The sequence below is a fragment of the Anopheles cruzii genome, chromosome 3, assembly GCF_943734635.1.
Source record: "Anopheles cruzii chromosome 3, idAnoCruzAS_RS32_06, whole genome shotgun sequence".
Classification (NCBI taxonomy): domain Eukaryota; kingdom Metazoa; phylum Arthropoda; class Insecta; order Diptera; family Culicidae; genus Anopheles; species Anopheles cruzii.
This window is the reverse complement of record NC_069145.1, coordinates 15,572,419-15,590,226: the sequence shown is the minus strand read 5'-3', so window position 1 is coordinate 15,590,226 and position 17,808 is coordinate 15,572,419.

Below are 17,808 nucleotides of genomic sequence, written 5' to 3'. Positions count from 1 at the left end.
ATTACCGACGGTTGTGCCCTTTGAATGTAAACGTCACACATTAAAAACGAAGCAACGTTTGCACCGGGTACAGCTAATATTTTATATGTACTATATTTTATCACGAAAAAGCTGCGCAGCTGAACCACCATCGGTGAGCATAATTCATCTCGACATGATCAATAGTGGCAGTGGCGTTGGCCCATTTCTCATAGTATCCTATTCCTCGGGAGTTTTGGACCGCAGCTTATCGGTTTTGGACCGATCGTTACTCACTCGTGAAATATGCGTCCCTCTCGCAGTATACGCGCGGTGCAGATAGCGATGCATAGATCATAAATCACGCAGCGAACCTGCACGACGGATTGCATTGCACGAGGCGCTAGGCGGGAAAAAGTGTTCTGCCGGAAAATGAACCTCAAATCCCCAGGCACTGAAGCGGCACATTCCGTCAGGATCGCTGAAACTTCACCGAGGCGTACTATTAACGGACGCTTGCTGTGAATCGCGGTGGATATCGCCATTTAAATTTTGATTCGATGTTTGACCAGCAAATTAAGTAATTGTAATTAATTACGATTTCAATCACCTATTTAGCACATGGGCTCAAATATTGGCCGGATTCGAACTTCAGAATCAGACCTTTCATTGAAGGTTCGTTGATCAATATTTACTAATCTCGGTCGATCGTTAAAACTTCCAAACTGCTTCTGACCGTAGTTAGTGCCAAAAGTTAGTCCAGTCGTAGTCAAATAAATTATAAAACGTACATTAGTACCATTCGGAATTCATGAATACCACTCGGAAGTGGTGCTCAAGAGCCCGATAACTTTGCCCCAGGACCCGACCACGGTCCGGTTCGAATCAATTCCAACCGTAACCAAACACTGTCGATGCATGCTTAATTAGCTTATGTGGTGTGTGATGGGCTACCCACCGGACGGTTTGCGGTGTAACTGCGCCAGGGAATAATTAAATACTTCCATCGGATCAGAGCGGCCGCCTCGGAGGGTCGTGATTGAATCGTACCACTTGCGCTCCGGCTCCGGTTACGACAAGTACCATCATCAGAGCACTAATCCGGCCGGCCGTTCGGATTTGCTCGGGCCTCGGTGAGCGTGTCGGTTACTAACCTTTTCTTTCCCAGCCCAAGCAGTACCTGAGATTGGTCTCTTCTTCCTCGTTGCCTATTGTAAAAACACTGTTGGTCCGCAAAATCTGAGTGCGCCAGATATCACCACGTTGCTCGGACGGTTACGTTTGAGGGTTGCTCCAATATCTAACGCGCGGCTGTAATGGATTGGCACAATATGAGAGCGATCCTGTTGCGCTCGGCCCATCCCGGCCTGAATCTATGCAGAGTGCGGTGGCGGGGCATTGTGCATTCGATCCACTTTCGAGACTGAAACCGATTTTGATTGGCATTTCCGTTGGCTTGCCTCCCCACACCGGGCACGAATTTTCTGCCGATGGCAGTGGTCCGCCGAAGGACGACGTCGGCGGTAGCACACACACACACACACACATCACACATCGTTTCGTAATATGAACGGACAGGCGAACGGACTACCAGTTCGTCCGTGCGTACGCTTCGGCGTAGCCTTCGGGGCCATTGTTTTCAGTGTTAGAATAGCTATGGTAATCAACTTGGCACGTCCCTCGGTGTCCTGCGGTGGTCCTGTCCAGTCGAGTCCAATTCCTGGCGGGCCCTTCATCGGTCCGCCGGATGCCGCAGCCAATGTCGATGCCGTGCATAGCAATGGCCGGTCACGGTCACGGCATGCCATTGCAGCAGCGAGACCAAAAAAGCACGTCCAACGGTCCATGTACACAGGGACATTAAACATTCATCCGGACGCTTTATCCGGCCGAGCCGTGATTCGCCGTGATACCCGAGATCCGCACCGGCTCGGTGCACCTCGTGGTGGCCCCGTTTTGACAACTGGAGCGTCCACTGCTGATGGATTGCGACCGTGCGACCATCAACTCTTGGCCGCTGACCGACACAGTCGCTACTGGCGCAGCCGCCGCCACGCGTGGTCAACGTGGCGATGGTCCGAAAAGCCATCGGATGCGAAACACGTTGTAAATAAAGTCACCCGAAATGGCGGCAATATTCGCCGGGGTGCCAGGGCAGGGGTGGCACGACCGGCGCTGTTGTAACTTGATGGGGTTGAGGCTTAGAGGTTGTCACATTACATTTGGTTCTTGTTTTTTGTTCTCCCATTCGATGGTTTTTTGCCAGTCGGCGCCATTACGGAGGAATTGTTCCGAAATCAATTCCGGTGTTGTTTGAACAATGCAGGTCACTTTTGGGGATTTTTTTTGGCGTACGAAATTTAGTGCCATTGTTTTAGGAAAAGACGAATCTTCTTCTTCTTCTTCTTTGGCGCTACAACCGCTGAGCAGTCTTGGCCTGCACCAGAGACAATGTTAATCTCTGATGCTCTCTGTAACATTTAATTTTTACGGGCGGGATTGTTAGCCCCGCGCCAACCCCCCTGTCACGCCGGTATCGGGAATCGAAACCATGGCCGGTTGAGTTACAACCGATCCCGGGATTCGAACCACGGCCAGCTGCGCTGACAGCGAAGAGCGTTACCGACTGCTCTATCAGCGGGGGCAGGAAAAGACGAATAGCTAGCAGTAATTGCTGTAAACTATTTTTAAGTCTATTTAGTGTTCTTTATGGCGTGGCGCAGGGCAACTTTTACACCAGTTCGGACAGTCATATTTGTCAAATGTACAAGGACAGCTACGTCAAATTTGTACTACTGACAGTTTATGGTATGGACTAAGTGAGGCCCTTGAACTACCAACTTATCTATTGAAAGAACCCTGGCCAAAGAAGTGAAAATATCTAAGCAAAGTGTTCGAGGCATATTGGAAAATGAACGTAAGTTCAATCGTTTCTCTCAAAGTTCCCAAAAGCACATGATTTTACACCATAAAATAAGCCAAGTAAATCAAGAAATGATTTAGAATGGCAATCAGGAGCACCTTTCGCATCACAAGGAAAGGTTTGAGTGGCAGTGATTGCGTCTCTCTAATCGCTTTTATCGAGTGTGGCATCGAAGTGAATGCGATTTATTGCTGGAAAAACCGGCTCAGTCCAACAAAGCATCTTGTGAACCAACGATTCCGTTCACACACTGGCTCTCCAGTCGCGAAGAGGTTAATCCGATTGATTTTTCTTTCTACCAGCAAGGACTAGGACCAACACCGGGCTAGTGTGGTTGCGCTGAAAAGAGCGGTTAGATGTGAGTGGGCAAAAAATCGAAAAGACCACATTCGTGCCACGTGCGACTCGTAGTTTGATCTTCTGAAGACCATAGTCGCATCGAGTCAAAGATCTTTTCTCTAATCAATGTGCCTTTTCGCTACCAAAACAAAACGTTATGATTTCCTTAGGTTGTGTTAGTTATCCTTCTAAATCCTGCACATTACCAAATGAATACATCGTTGTTGTATCGAGTTTGGGTGATTCTCGTGAGCGATTCGGAACACAGTCACAGCAACTTTACTACTGATGGCCGCGTCAATCAATTCCGCCGTTAGGTTCGCAGTAAATTAATTACTATGTATCTAAACGGTTGGTTGCTGTAATTAGGCAGTCCATGCGCCCGGAAGCCTCATCATATTAGGTAGTCTAAAAAGAAATCCATTATTTTTGCGTGTACTTCAAAACTGTTTTTAATACGGTTTCAATTGTTCGATTTTCGTCAAATATGCACCGTTTTGTTGGAAAATTTGTTGTCTTTTTAAAAATACCTTCATAATGCCTCTCTTGTAGAAGGGTTAGTTGTTATTGGCGAAAAACTCGAACAATCCATTTTCACAATCCATTTTTTATCCTACTTTTTCATCACTCGGGAAATTTTGTAATGCGCGAAAAAGGTGTCAATCGCTTAGTGCAAGGTCCGGACTATACGGTGGATGCATTAAAACTTCCCAACCAAGCTCCCGGACTTTCTGAGGGGTCACTAAAGACCTGTGTATCATTTTGTTGTCCTGGTGGAACAAAAAACCTCTTCCGTTGGCCGATTCTGGTCGTTTCTGGTCAATTGCTAGCTTCGAACGGTGCAATTATTGACAGTAGAGATCTGAATTTATTGTTTAGCTACACGGAAACGACTCATAATAAACGGTGCCTTTCAAGTCCCACCATATACCCAGTAGAACCTTTCTAAGCAAGAGTCCTGGTTTGAACACCGGTTAAGATGCTTCAACACGCTTAGACTACGACCGATTTCACACAATATTGTCGTAATTGACCCATTTCTCATCACCAGTACCCATCCGTTTAAGAAATGGGTCGATTTCATTCCATTTGGCAAAAATTGTGCAGATGGAAATTCGAGCCATAATGTTTTTTGGTGTAAATAGGGTTGCGCCTAAACATCGAGCTTCTTCGTGAATCCAGCTTTGCACAAATGGCTTAAAACTGTCTGATGGTTAATTTTTAGCTCCTGGCCGATGCTCTGACTACTAACATGCTGACCATCTTTGTTTATTTCTGTGATTTTATCGACATTTTCGATGACGTGTCTGCCTGTGCGAGGAGTATCTTTAACATCGAAAATAACTTAGACGGGTCAACGAAACCAAAATTGATCACAACTAGCTGTTACACTATCGGGATCATAAGCAACATGCAAAATTTCAGCGGTCTAGCTTGAATTTTCGCCTTTTTCAAAGAAAAATTGTAAAATGTACCGTATTTTCTCTATGGTGACTTCCATTGTTAACACCCTGTAACTCACAAACGAATAGAACAAACAATAAACAGTGAAAGCATTTTTTAAGTGTAAAGTATCAGCTTTAAAACGAGCCTAAACTTGAAACTGTACGATTGATACTTCACGAGATATCGATCACTAAAGGCATCTACCGTGAAAATAATGGATTTCTTTTTAGACTACCTAATACGAACCGTAGGGTCAGGATTTTCTTGTGGTATTTTTCATCCGAAAAACACGGAGTAAACGGTAAACACGTTTCCTCTTAAGCACAGTTTTGACACAAAGAGCGACAGATCAGAGTGACAGCGCCACCACAACACAAGAAGCGCACGCCGGCCTTGCTGAGTTACCATGGCGACGGATGAAGAAAAGCACCAGCATCTGCCGACTTTCACACGCCCTCGGCCTAAGCAACTCGTTTTTCCAGGCAGGCCAAGTTCTCTGGTTGGTGCTGCCCGAAAACGCCGCTCTTCCTAGGATTCTATTCGTGGAGTGCAGCACGCTCGTTTTTTGGGGCCGTCAAAATTTCAAAGTAAAACTAAAGTTCAAGGCAACGCAACAGAGACTGGGCCGACGGTTGACCGATGAAGCGAAGCAGGTTCTAGCGAACTATAGCGCAGCAGCAAAAACCAAACCTCCAAGAACCCGGGCCGGTCATGGGAAGGCCACTTTTTGGAGAACAGACATCTTTCGGCAAGCTGAGAAGGCAAGAGATCAATCATGTGAATCATTAATTACGCCAATCATGCGTGTGATTATTTGCGCCCCCCTACTAGATTCAAAATGTAAACGACGACCCAAGATTTTTCAGGAATAAAACCTTATTTTCTTTGGTGTGGTGTCTGGCAAGCTTTGGCAAGACGATGGTCGAAAAAACCCAGGGCACCCCATCGGGCCACGACACGCAAATGTCAGCGTGTTGACGTCATGTGTTTTTACCGTATCAATTTCTTTGTTTCTTTTTGTTGCTGGAAAATGCCATTACAACGTGTCCCGCTCGAAACCGTTGATTGACATTTTCGTGAAAGTAAAACAAATATAGCGTTGAACGAACATTCTGGTAGGACATTGTTGTGGCCATTTTATTGTGTACTTTGGGGTACCTCTTACTAAACCCACCCAGGTTGTTTGCGTTCACCCGGACCCAGTTTACCAGAATTCAGGAGAGTATGTTACCTTTGGGTCGGCAGAATGTAAAGATAATATTAGCCTAAAGTTTCTTTCATACCCATCCGTCCGATCCGTTTATGATTGTTTGCATTCCACGGTTCGATGTGTCATCAAAATGCAAATAAACAATAAAACAGTTGCTCAAAAAAGGAGTCCGTTGTTGACATTATTGACAGTACAGTGCGCCAAAGTTGACTGTTGGATGTCGATAACAACACACGACGCAAAAAATATCCATTTGCATTCGTATCCACAGAGTCGTGGGATGAAATGTATTCATGGAAAGCATTAAATCAAATCGCACCGCCATGCAGTTGGTTCAAAAAAGAAAATCTCGATCATGGCGCTTGTTTATCGTGTCAGGAGAAGACTTAACAGCAAATTTCCTCTCCATTATGCCAAACCCACCAGTACAGCTGCCTCCAATCGGGCAACCATCATTTGTCAAGTGCTACTTAATTTCTGTTACAACGGTCCAAAATCAGCGCCACTTCCAGGACCATTCGCTGTCGCGCCTGATAACGGATGTGAGGGCACCCCAAAGCCAAGCCGATTTCCAATTTGTCATGACCCGTTCCAGGGTGAAGCCTTTGAAGGCGTATATCAACACGCTGCCGGTGACACCGGAGCAACCGAAGCCTTTCGCTCGCAATGGAGGCGCCTGGTGCCCCGTACCGGGGCGGCAAATGCGCTCTTCAAACGGGGAAACCGACATGTGAAAAGTGTGATAAAGAAATGCTCGGCGAAAAGATTAATGATGACAGCACGAGCACTTTTTCTCTCGTTCTCTCTAACACGCCGGGCTTTGCCACACTTTGATTCTCGATCTCGTCCTATTCGTTTTTTATCGTTTCAAGGAACGGCCCGGTCCGGTCTTCCCGACGGCAGGCAGGCCTCGACCGGCCGGGCGTTGAAAACACGTGCACAACACGAAGAAAATCTTCACACGCCGCCTCGGCTTCTGTGTGCACACATTACACGGAGCACCTGAATAATTGAGCACCTTCGTGAGCACTGGCACAAATCTGCGCTCCGAACGAGCCCCAGCCCCGAGTCCTGCGGCGGTGTGGCTCTGTTAGGTTGGTTGCTATTATTTTGCTGCTATACTCTGCTGTGCTACGTAGGACGAGGTGAGCTTAAATTATGGCCGAAGAAGTTCCGTTCGGCTCCGTTCCGAATCGCGCACTTGTGCACTGCCCCCAGGTACATCCGTCGACAGGCCTGGGAGCCGTTTGGAAGAAACAGATGCTCATTTTAATCAACCTTTTTCCCGGCGCCTCTCCTGGACCAGAACTTCGTTCCTTTGTCTTTGCCACCCGAGGGCACGTATGGAGGGCTGTTCATGTTTACAAATGGTCCATTTTTCTCGGCAACTCATGGCAACTCATTTGCCAGTGAGGTGGCCAGGTCTGCGGTTATGCGCTAGCTTAGCAATGAGTAATTAGAATGAATTAATCCCAATCAAAACGAACACAACCAGTGCATAGTGAAGCCAACTTACATGCCGGCCAGAAGAGGGCAGACATTATGAGTCTCTCACTTGTAAGCTTTCTCGTAATTTATTATTGGACGGTTGTACGGTTTTCTTCTACTTTTATACTTCCATCGCAAAAGTTTCGCCACCATCGGGCTTTTGCAGTCACCATCGCAGAAGTTTCGAAACAACAGAACAAATTCGCTGCACTGCGTTAAAATTTACTATTAAAATTCAATTCACACAATCGGTTCGATACATCCGCTCAGAATGACAAGGTTTTGTGGGGAGATTGAATATCCGCACCATGCTCGATCGCGATTGCGTCATTCGAAATCGTACCGTCGTGTAAAGGTCACCCGGTCAGCCGGACAGTAGCGGATATGGGAACGGATAAAAATATATAACGGGCGCTAGTGGGCCGAATTCATAAAACGCTTACAAATCCTGAATGATGCCCGGAACGAGATCCGTCGGTACGGCGGATCATCATTCCATCCAACAATGGTAGTACACCGCCAAGGTTACGCGCAAAACGGCAAGGATAAAAAGGATCATCGGTCATCCAGTTTGTCCGAGCGTCCGAAGGATACCTTTACAAAAGTGAGCGCAACCCAAAGACAGGAAAGCCCGTTTGCGAACGGATCGTTTCGGGTTTAATTCACTCCGGTTACTGGGGGCGTGGGGCTCTTTGGCACGGTTTGTACCCGATGAGGACAATGCATAATTGGATGCTCCAGTGGACGCAGATTACTGTCACCCAGGCTCGCAGACTTCTGACCATTCTGTGACACGGCGTGTCGGAGAAGGATACGCCGGGCCGGGCCAGGTGAATCGAGTACGTAATTGGACCAAACCGATTGCTAATTGGGTTGGGTTTGATTCCAGCGCCGACCTGGTTGTCTAATTAGTGCAAGGAAAAAGCTACGCTGATCTGTGCCTTGCTCGGCTCGGCTATGCATCTTTCCCTGGGCTATAGCAAGGGAAACTACACCTGAGGCCAATCAAGTAAGTGACCCTTGCTAAGAATAATACCATCTGCGAGCAAGCCTTTGAATAATTACTTTCTTTTGAATTTATGCGTTTTGCGTATCGGTTAAAACTCTGTGGTTAGACAACACTTGGGTAAACTTCATCGGACATTGAATCCAACTCACATTCTAATCCATCACATTCCACCTTTTTTACCAACTGTAAAATCCATAAAATATTTATTAATATAGATGGAAGGCGAGTTCGTTCAGTGACCATCACAACAACCGAAGCGTAAATCCGGAGCAAGAATTCCTACTATGCCCCATGGATACAGCTGCATTTGCGGCGCCTCATTCCAATCGGTTTTCCGCGTCGGACTCTCAGCTCCCAACGGACGGACCGACGACGACGAGAAAAGTTCAAATCTCGTCCAACATCGCTCCGATTTGGTTGCCCTACATCCAGCTTCCGGCTCGCCACGTGCCACACCGACTTTAGAGTGACCTTTTCCGGGGCCGACCCGAATACAAAACGCTTTCACGTGCCGGCAACTTCCGTACCGAAAGTGCATCGTGCCGAGTGTGAGCGGGAGGCTAATTTTGCGCGCCCATTTTCGCCACCCTGCCACAGGACGGCGAAGCGAGAGAAGACTGCTGGGCGAGAACATGCTGTCGGGACGCTAATTGAGCGCCCAAACGTGTCATGGGAATAATTACACGCAGGCAGAGGGCCGGTCCGGAGTCTCCGGTCTCCGCGTGCCCGGGATCAAAGTGTCAACGAGTGCCTCGGTCGTCCTTTTGCCAGGCGCCCTCTGCAGCGGCTGTCTAAAAGCTAATTACGCTCTCTCTCTCTCCCCATCGGTCGTCTCCTCGCTTGATGGCCACGGTGACACAACGGCGATGAACTAATTTACATTGCTGCCGGCGGATCGGTCGTTGGCACAGCCATTCAAAACAGTTCAAACTATTTAAAGTGGAACCCTCCAATCTGGGCAGAACAGAACAATTTTCTTGGCAACAATTTTAATTTTATTAATACCCATCAATTTGTGCCTGTGCCTACCGTGCTTTCTGAAATTAACCATCAACTCAAACATGGCAACGGCTTCGTGGAAAATTCTCATCGAATGAGATCTTAATGAATGAATCTATTTCCCAACCTCTCGCAAAACAATCACGGCCCACGGTTCCGCAAATCGGTGAAAATAAAATTATGATCGAAATCATCGCCCGCTGTCATCAGGAAAACTTCCACTTTCCATACTTCCGGCCCCATCCGGTGAAGGACTCGTATTTTCGCGGAATGCATTTGGCGCGTCCACGCGAGCGGCATGTTTTCGTAAAATTCTCCCAAACGGCCCAGACCGACCGACGCACCCCGTCCCTCATTGTGAGGCAATTATTTTCAACGCACCATGTTTCTGATCGTCCCTCCCCTCGCAACCCGCCACATCATGGGCACCTGCTGCTCGCGTGTGGGGCACGTTTCGGAAGGATTTTATACGCGCCAACTAATTTCGTTAATACTATCCGGCAGGCTGACGAGGTTCTGCGAAATTCACCGCACACCGAACCAGGGGCGTAATGCGTAAGTGCACGAGTGTGTGTGTGTTCCGGTGATTGCCTTCAATTTTCCAGCCCATCAACGGAGCCCACACCCTGCCCGAGAACTCGTTCGTGATGGAGCCGCCGCGGATCACTTCAATTCATCATCCGCCGCGCGGGCGAAAGATGCCACGGCCGGCGGGAAAACGCATCTCATTTCCATAATTTTCATTCGCCCACCGCGGGCGGGGCGAGGCGAGTGCCCCACACGAACCGCCCTCTAGCGCCCCCTTATTTATCGTTCCCATCGTGTTCCGGCTCGAGATCGAGACGCGAGATCGCTGGAGCCGGGTACGTGACGTGCGATCGGTCGGCGCGGATTTGTGACGTGTGCACTGTTAAGGGCACTTCTCAACGCCTGCCGGTGCCAGGGGCACGAGAGATGCGCGTTACGCATATTTCATCGCCTAATTATTGTTGCAACGCACTCGTGACGGCTAGCCACCGATTCCGAACCCGTGCGAGCTTCGGTGCATTAATAATCGATGGATAGCATGCTGTGGCGGCCATCGTCGGCGGATATACGATTATCATTTTAAAAATCAAACGAACACACGCATTAGCCGCGAGCGTGGCGCTAAATTAGTACCCCAAATACATGATTAAAACATTCGAAACCCAACGAGCGGGAGCAAATTGCGACCAGCGATTCCCACCGGCTCGTCGGTCAATTGCATCTACAATGTAAAAATGGGTTAGTAGAATGAAGTAAAACTCTGGAGCGGCTCCATTCAACATCCACGTCCCGAGTCCGATTAGGGCAGATTCTGTGATGGTTGAGTTATCTTGGTCAACATACGTCCGCACCAAGCCAGCGGGCCAGCCGTTCCAACGATTGCCTCATAAATATGGTGATTAAAAAGCAAAAAGAAACCCGCATAATGGTCCGCGTAAGTACCGAGAGTTGTTTTTTGCGAGTCCTTTTCTTTAATTGCCGTCCGTCCCGTCGGGTGGTACCAGCAAAGGAACAACGAAGATCAAGGATCAAAAGCACAGTGCCTGCTGGTGCCCATCGGTTTCCGGCAACGATGAATAAAATTAAGTGGCCCTCCCCATACGGCAAATTGTGATAATTCTGTAATTTAAACTTTCCCCAGGGCTCGGGCACTGGCTTCCGGGCTTGTAACGCGTAACCCATCACGCTGTGTTGCGGTGCCTCTTACGGTTGACCACTTTTAATTAGTAGCTCGTCGTAGTTGTGACCAGCTAAGCTCTGGTCTTTTGTTTATTTTTAGCCGTCTTCCGGGTGCGCTGGGTGTATTCTTGGGTGACTTTTTTAAGGATGCCCAGACCCGGAAATGGCATCTTGTCAGCTGCGTGGATAATTTTTAGAGTAGGGTTTCCATATTTATTTCCTTAAAATATCGCAGCCGCGAATATTCTGGAATGTAAGATGGGCGGAAAACGCCTTGGGCGAAAAATACTCGACATTTAATACATTAAAAGGTCCTTTTCTTCCGAAGCAACCACAAGGGGCGCATTGCAAAGCCGCAGCGAAAACAAAGCTGACAGCGCCACACACAAAGAGAGCACACAGCGCCCATAATTACAATGGTTGCCTCTCAGCCAATGTCAAGGATTTTTCGGCCGAAGGGCGCCATGGAGTCGCCACTGTGGTGTCTCCGTGCTGTCTGCGCCATGGCTAGAGAGCCGTCAGGAAATTCAAATCACATTCCTAGCTAAACATTGTGACTTTTGTGGTCGATTAAACTAAGGCACGAAGGAGCAACAGTCAAAAGTGCAGCGTGTCACTCTCTAAGAGGCATAAAACGTCCTCATGATGTTAGCAATTGGTATCGTAACTTTGCCGTTCGATTCTCCAAACTGCGGCCGTACGTTTTCTTCAATATTAGCCTCAAGCGAAAAGGCCTCGGAATGGTTCGCGCCTTGCTCTTAGGTCGATTAAATCGGATCGAGCCTTATGGACTCTCAATAAATCACTTAACCCATGGCCCACGAGACGGTTCCGGGACACTCAAGCGCGTGCGACGGGTTTGTTGTCTTTCGAAGAGGGCAAACGGAAAGCTCTGCTGAAAAAAACGGAAGCAAACGGACAGCGAAAAGTATCGAGCGAGCCGAGCCCAGTGATACGTGCGCGAAGCCCGCTACCGAAACCCACAGAAGGAAGCGAAAGGCGCCGGAGCTGAAAATCTTATTTCGGGCGACCGATCCAAACCTCACCGATTTCCGGTGGCGGTCCGTGGGGCAGCCGGCCGGCCAGCCGGACAAACACGGGCCTTCATTTGGGGCTTCCCAATGTCGGCGGTTTCCAACGGAGATGGAAGCGAAAGCCAGCCCGACGTTCACCGTGGATTCGACCGGCCAAATTTCACCGGAAATGCTGCCACGAAGCCCTTCTCTTCCTGCGGGTGTGCGGCTATTTGGAAATTAATTTCCGCTCGCAATTGGTCCGATCAGGGCCCGGTTCGGTTCGGCTATCGATTTCGACTTTTCGCAAGGGTGAAACGGCAGAAGGGGTTCCACGCAGCGGCGGGCGTAATGTGTAGATTGTTTCTTATTTGCGGATGTTGTCGTCCCGGATGCTCGGCAGCGGCGGATGGTGACGCTCACGAACTCACGGTGCCGGAAGTATCGATGGGCGATTGAGTTTCCCGAACCGCTTGGGTATCGCTTCGGTCGGGCACGTGTTGATGCGTGCGTGCAGAAGTCGTCCCATTTCCCCAACCTGGGCTTTGGCAATTATATTAATTTCACTCCGTGTACGCGTTTCCGGTGACAGTGCCACGACGGAAGCGATAAAATGGTGACCGAAAATTGCAGGAGTAAAATTAAAGAAACCTTCAAACAACTCCCAGTAATGGAGCGAAAGTAATGAACCTTCTTTACATCATTGCCTGTCCATTACGCCCCGGCCAATGGGCTTTATTGCCCACTCTTCGCTTCTCCTCGGTTTGTGCTTTTCAAATCTTATCCCCAAAAGAATCGTGCATAAAGGGAAAACATTGAGTACCTAAAAACCCCAAGAGTCCATTCCAGTCGTCAATCCCCGAGACGCCACGCAAGGCACCGGGCCCGTTCCGTTGGGTAAACGTGTCCGTAAGGGCCGACCGTTTTCTGATTTGATTAGGTCCGGAAAATTGTTCTCCTTCGCCACGAGTAACCATCGTCGTCGGTTACACCACATTACCGGTTGTTGGTGGTGGGCCGTGTGGCCGTGTTCACTAAGCGAGCGCAAATCGGTGGCCCACCATAAGCCCGGGCCAAGGGATCCCAGGAAGGATGCGTTTGCTGAGCGGCGCAAGGACTGCACGCTGGACGATGGTAGATTGATGGCGTGCTTTAAAGAGGGCGACCGAGCGACGGTGAACCGGAAAACAAATTTTTAAACCGCTCGTTAGAAACACTTTAAAATTACTGAATTTTACATACTCATTATGCATACTAGCAAATTAAATATGCAACTGTGTCCCGAAAATAAAACATAGCTCAATAGCTCAAGGATTGTTCCAGCAGCAAACTACTTCACTCATTGATTGTTGTAAAGCAATCGATCGATCGCAGAAGGCGTATCTGAAACGCGAGATCTTTGCTAAACCAATAAAAAACTCTGGAGGGCTTATTTTGACAACACTTCACCTTAAAAATAGAGCCATTTAAAGTAAACAACTCACTATGCATCTCGTTATCTTATCGCTTTCATCCAATCAACTATTTATGGCCCCCTCAATGTAAACTAATCACAAAGTGATAAAAACAGTAAACACTGATTTGCATCAGTCTGTACCGCGCATCATGAAGCGTGCCATTTACATGCCCTAGCACATCACACCGCCGTTAACCTCGCACATCGTCAGCGTGTCACTCGCGCCAATTTTACAATGGCCGCAACATAACGATGTTACACTTGTTCCGCACCGACCGGCCGGCAAGGAGTGCGCCGGGTGGAATGTTTTCCCCGATGTCAAGCATCGCATCAGCTAATGGTGGGGAGGATCGACCGTGCACTGTAACAATGTTCCGTTGTTTGCGAACCGTGTTCCAGTACCACCCAGTGGCATCCGCCGATTCCAGCGCGTCCCAGGAGCTCAGGTTTCATCGCCCATCGCCGGGTGCGCGGATTCAGTGGAAGTGATTCCGATCGGGAAAATCGCCCGAAACGATGTACGCAAACATCGCTGTCTAGCGTCTCTATTTGCCCGCTCGGTGCCGCTAGTGCTCGATAGGTCTTTTTATAGAATAAAATGCAAAAAAATCGGAAAATTAGTGAACAAACGCAACAATGGTGCAATGCAAATCATTACCCAACATCACAGCTAAAGTCCATACAACGGCCGTGTGACAAGTCCCTATTTGATGAAGCATTTCCCGCGACACGACTAATGCACGAGGCTTTTAGCTGGCACGGCAGCCGCGTTTTGCTTATTCATTATGCGTTTCCATTGAACTCCATTGGGCTGTGGAATTTTCCAAAACAAAACACCAATTCATTATGCGCGTCGGTCAATCAATACGGTCAGCGCCGCAATGGGGTTGATTCGGGATTAAAAACTAATCCATCCCTGTTTGTTCGGTCGGCGGATTTATGCGAAAAGCTCACAATTGACCGACCGACCGATGTTGTTTCAGGCACACTAAAAGTCCGATTTCCCGTACGCGCGGCGCGGCGTTATGAAATAATGACGCGCAAATTATAACGTTCCGGTCGCAGGATTGACAGGATTCGCACGGCCCGGGAGCAGTACGATTGGAATCGATTTTCCGTGCTCCGTTTCGCTCCAAATCCGCGGGCTGCGCGAGTGGCAACAGCGCGAAGAAAGAGCATACAAATAATGCCAATAAATAATTCATCTGCGCGTTGATTTTGCCATTTGCGTGCCGGAGTTTCGAGTGTATTTTTACTTCCCCCAGCACGGCACGGAGCTGACGAGCTATCCGTGGTGGAATTTACTTTGTGCGGCCTTACTGGATCGGCCCTTCGTGTGTCGCAAAATTCGCCCCAAAACACATTCACCCGAAGAAGCATGTTTGGTGCCAAGAGCTTCACGGACAAGATAATCCACGGTCCACGGTCGCTTGGGCGAACGAACGAAACGAGTCCACAGTATGAAGTCATCGGCGGACGCGTCGCCCTTGGCAATGCAGTATAAAGCGTGAACCATGAACTGCCGATTCAATTGACCTTACCCTTGAGGCTACTGGCACTCCCGTGGTCATTGGCAGTAGCTCCCAAGGAGCGGGCTTCGATCGAAGCCTCATCATTGCACGGAACCCAAATCGGGAAGCGCCCGAAAGCGGCCCAGCCTGCAGCGATGGATTTAGGACCGGCTTCGCAAAAACTTCCTCCACGGCACACGCCGCGGGTTTTATAATTTAATTTGAATGACTACGTGGCACAAATTAATCATCAGCGAGCGGCCTCCGACGCTTGTTTCTAAACAAACGTAACAAGCAAACAGCAGAAAGCTTCTCATACGGCTGGAATTGGCCAAAACGTCCGTTCGCCCGGTGTCCGCCTGTCGAACGCTGATGGAAGAAATGGAGAGCAACATGGAGACATAAATTATTCGTGCGCGCCCGGGTACTGCCGCAAGGCACGCTAAAAATAATTGTTCCAGTCCGGTCTTCCGGCCGGGCGTTCGCGAGTATCTGGACACGGTCGGAGAGCCGGAGGACGAAATGAGTCTACAGTTCCGGGACACCCCACACTGCGGCTGTCGATCGAAATTTTCAACACGTGCCATTGGAACGCGTGCTCAAGATGTCCAGCCGAACGCCATTTGCAACTTCTGGTTCCGGGGGGTCTCGACCGAACAGCTTTGATTTTAAATTTATCGCCTTCATAGGGCGTCCGTTCCGTGTGTTTCGATGTTTCCATATTTTATGGCTTTCGGACTCGAGCGAGCGAAAGGGCAAATCTCTCGGGATCTGGGGAAGTTTTTCGGGAGGGAAGGAGGGAGGCCAAAAGGTTTGTTTAATCGTTTTACTTGGCCGAAAAGTTTCCGCCGGACCTGCTTCACGACCCTCGGCAATCCCTTTGTGGCCATTTTCTTGATGGCCCTGCACCCGGGGGGGGCAACTGGAGACCGTTCCGACGTCGACACGTTGAAAGGTATCCTTTTCTTATCATTAGCACGGGCACAAATCGGGCGCCTTTCTGTTCGGCTCTCGGACTAGCCCTTAATAAAATATCTATTAAGGTGGCGGGCTTCAAGGATGCCGGCCCGGTCACCCCGGTAATTGAATTTGCTGTACTTTGGCCGGTGCTCCGGATCAGCCAACTAAAAAGCACTCGAGCTCCGATCAGGCGTGTCTCTAAAGCGGCTTTTTATGAGTTTTGGCTCGGCCTCGGCCGGCGTTCGGTGTTATTGTTGAAATCACAGTTCCCCCAATCGACTTTGGGCCACTGAGATACTCCACGGAGCCCATCGGGGCAGAGTAAACGTAAACAAGCACGCCGGCGTCCCCGGAATTCTGGCGGAAGGCACCATTGGAACCATTGGCGAAAGATAATTTATTGCCACATTGGAAACTGCGCTTGGGGGTCGTTACTGGCCGCGTGCCGTGCAATAAATTATGTTCTAATAACGATCGGTAAACGGTTTCGGATTATTTACACAGCCGCGTGCTGTGCGGCCGGGCATCTGGCACATTGTTGCGGACCCCGTCAAGGTTCCAGTTTCCAGCAGTGCAACTTCAGGGGGTTTTCCGAAGGTCACCCGATTCTGACCATATTTTTACGGAGAACATTTGCCAAATTAAATTAGTAAAGCTTCGTACGCCACCAAATTAGCAAGTTACGGGTAATGATCGGGGTTTTTGATTAGAATTCAACTTAATGATTGATGCTCATCAATATTCAAACGCCCCCAAAACGCCGGGTAATGTATTCCGGTTCATTCGCGCGGCGCGAGAATATATTGGCCCCTACGCCCGATTGACTTAACCGTTTGCCTCGAGACAGGCCACTACCATTAGGCCAATCAATCCGCAGCTAATTTTATTCATCCTTCGCCAGCAGAAAAGAGAGAACATCGATCGAATCGTTCACGTTCATCGATCCGGGGTGAAGGCGACGCCACGCCACGCCGTACACGAAACTGCACTTAGTCACTTGGGCGAAAGCTAAGGGCTTCCTGAAGAGGCTCGTTCCTCGCTCGGTCGATCGGATACGCCTCTGGGCGTAGCGTACGAGTGGCTGAAAGTGTGACATTGTTCGCAGCGCTTGCATATGAGAGCAGGGCGCCCGCACATTCAACAGGCAGGTGGCTCCAGGTTAGCAGGGAACTATGCGCTGTCCTTTCGTCATTTTGCATTCATCCGGCGAGAGCGAGAAAATCGATGGAAATTTTTAAACACCATCGCGTGTGGATCGAAGCAATCATCGCCGGAAACCGATCCCAATGACGGTTCCAGACCTTCCGTGCAACGGTTTCTTTGGGTAGCTTCTGCGAAAACGAAGCCCTGCCCGTCATGCACACGTCTTCCGTTTGGTTCTTGCAAGTCCGTCCTTGGTGCAGGTCCAGGAGGTCGTTGTACGCGTCTACCCCAGCACGCTTAATGTGGAAATAAAGGCAATAACGCTCCGAGCAGCATTAATATTACACAACCCGAATCCGATCCGGTGGCACCGAAAGCACAGTGGTCGGCCTGCGCCCACCATCCATCAAATAATCCACCGAGAAACCGATTGGCTTCTGCATATCGTCCGTTGCCTGCCGTCACATCCGGTTGCCAGGCAGGCGGCCTGCGTCGGGTCGGAATGGTCCCTACGCTCTAGGGACGTCATTATGACTATTAACACCCTCCACGTCTACGTCATCGCCGGTCGCCGTCGTCGGCGGTGGGTGGGCTCGCCCTGAGATGAGCGGAAAATTGTGGGTAACTCTTCTGGTCACACTCGCAA